Below are 2,531 nucleotides of genomic sequence, written 5' to 3'. Positions count from 1 at the left end.
CCGGGGAGCAGGCGGGTAAGCCGGTCTCCCGCTCGGGTCCCGGACCCGTGTTCCGCCTTCCGGGTGTCCTGGCCCGGCCCGCGTCCCCGCCGGCCGGCTCCCTGCGCCCCTCGTGCCCTTCCCTCCCGCCCGTCCCCGTCCCGGCCTGTGTGCTGTCTGAGCCCCGGAGGGCGCCCTGGAGGAGGAGTCGGGGCGTGCCCGCTGTCCCGGTCCCAGCCCGGGGCCTGCACCTTAGCGCGCTCAGCACGTGTGGATGGAGGTGCCTTCCCATCGTCTCAGCTGATCTGTAACCGCTCTCTTTTTGTCATCGTTTAGATGACAAACCCCCCGCCCGCCGTTGTTCCCAGCGTGTAAGTTTCAGGTCTCCAAGGGTACCTTCGATTTGGTCCAAAAAAGGGAAAGAAAAGCACATTTTCATTTCTTACGATTTCCCCCTGTCAAGCTACTGTAACTCACCCTTTTTGTCGCTAGCAAAGGAACTAGGGAGTTGAGGAGAGAGACAGAGACAGAGAGAGGACAGTGAGAAATAAGACATCAAGATAAGGTTATAATTTTTCTTTTTGTTTATGGCGATTTTTGGTATCGGGTGCATCTACTCCCCATAAAGACAGAAAGACAGAAAGAAATCGAGAAATTACCCTCCAGGGGGGATGGCCGGACTGCAATCCCTTCTCCTCCATGCTCCTATTGTAATTTTGGGCATAGTGTGAGTTTACTCTGCAGGCTGGGGGACTCGAACTCTGGGCTTCTAGGTGGGGAGTCCAGTGACGTAACCACTACGCCATCTGCTGGTCCTGAGGAGGTTATCTAGAAACGGACTCCATGGGAAATGTGCTTGGATTCTCCCACTTAGAAAAACAACACCTGTTTCGGGACCAGCAGTTAGCGTTAATGGCTATGTCGCTGGACTCTCGCGCGGTTCGAGTCCCAGACCCAGTGGCTCAAACTCATGCCAGGCGCCTGTGCGTGCGTGCCCAAGATCCCGAGAGGAGAATGGAGGAGAAGGGATTGTGGTGTGGCCATCCCCCCTGGGGGGTTGATTTCTCGCTTTCTGTCTCTCTGTCTCACTTTCTGTCTTTCTGGCGAGCGCATGCGCCCTATAGCAAAAACCTCTCAAAAAAAAAATGAAGGAAAACCACCACCAGTTTTATTGTTACCTTGCTACAGGGCACGTCTTAACTGCTTCAGCACCAGGACAGCGGCAGAGCAGAAATGCCAATGAATGATGCTCTTTTTACAACAGTAAAACAAATGGTGTTTTTGTCATCACACTTTCCATCACAGTTTTTCCGTCATCACAGTTTTCCCAGAGGACACATGTGCTGGTTGAAAAGAGACAGGGAAAGGGGGGAAGCCCTGCCCAGGGTGGTGGCCATGCTGGGTCCCCTCTCTGCTCTCCTCTTGGGATTTTGGCCAGGCTGATACACGTGCCTGGCGTGTTTTTCAAGAGACCAGGTCTGGAACTGGAACTGGAGCTGTTGGCCAACTACCAGGCTATGGGCCGGCCCTCACTCTTCTTAAGATGTTCTATTTATATGAATTTATTGGCTTACTTCAATTTTGGATTTTGTGGGATTTGGGGTACTCACTGTCTTGCGCCTGGCATGTTTTTCAAACGGCCGGGTCCGAAGATCGGAAATGTAGTTGACCACGTGGACTCCAGCTTCCTTGGCCGTCACGCCGCGGGCTGGCCCTCAGTTTCCATGTTGAAATTGATACACAGTGTCCCTAAGCCATCGTGGGTGACTTAACTGCTGGGGATGACATGAGTTAGTGTTGGTTGTTGTTGCCGTACAGTGAGTGTGCTTGCTGGGAAGAGAACAAGACAAGAAAAGTGAGAAATCACCCCCCACCCCCAAGGGGAGTGGCCACGCCTCAGTCCCTTCTCCTCCCGTCTCTGGGATTTTGGGCACACGCACACGCGCACCAAGCGTGATTCTCAAGCCGCCGGGTCTGGGGTCTGAACCGCGGTTGGCCGTGAGGGAGTCCAGGCACCTCCGCCATGACACCACCTGCTGACCTCAGGGCTGCTTTTTCTTTCTTTGGAGAGGTTTTCGCTGTAGGGCACGTGCGCTTGCCAGAAAGACAGAGAGAGACAGAAAGACAGAAAGCGAGAAATCACCCCCCAGGGGGGATGGCCACACCACAATCCCTTCTCCTCCATTCTCCTCTCCAGATCTTGGGCACGCATGCGCGCGCGCCTGGCGTGAGTTTTAAGCCACCGGGTCCGGGACTCGAACCGCGGTTGACTACATGGGGGTGCAGCGACATAGCCATTATGCTAACTGCTGGTCCCAATGCTGTTTTTTTATACACTTTTCTTTGTGGGGTAGGGAGAGTCAGAAATTTGATGTGAAAGACCAGTACATAAGATCAGGCTCTTGTTTATAAGTTCATGTATTCACCGCAGTTTATCTTGATACTGGTTATAGGCAAAATCAAGACTTTGGCCAGTGTCTGTTTTTGTTTTATAAATAATGGCAAAAATAAAATTTCCTGGTTAATTAGACTTTTGAGGCAATCTTATGTAC

At 52.7% G+C, this 2,531-nt stretch overlaps 1 protein-coding gene across 1 annotated transcript in view; it reads left to right on the top strand.

Annotated features, from left to right (window-relative positions):
- EXOG (exo/endonuclease G) overlaps nucleotides 1–2,531 on the top strand; it is a 32,190-nt gene that overhangs the window by 150 nt on the left and 29,509 nt on the right. The window lies entirely within an intron of this gene.

This window comes from Tupaia chinensis, unplaced genomic scaffold (assembly GCF_000334495.1).
Source record: "Tupaia chinensis unplaced genomic scaffold, TupChi_1.0 Scaffold146584_1, whole genome shotgun sequence".
NCBI classification, from domain to species: Eukaryota; Metazoa; Chordata; class Mammalia; order Scandentia; family Tupaiidae; genus Tupaia; species Tupaia belangeri.
Note: the sequence above shows the minus strand (reverse complement) of the source record. Positions and strands in the feature narration are given on the sequence as shown.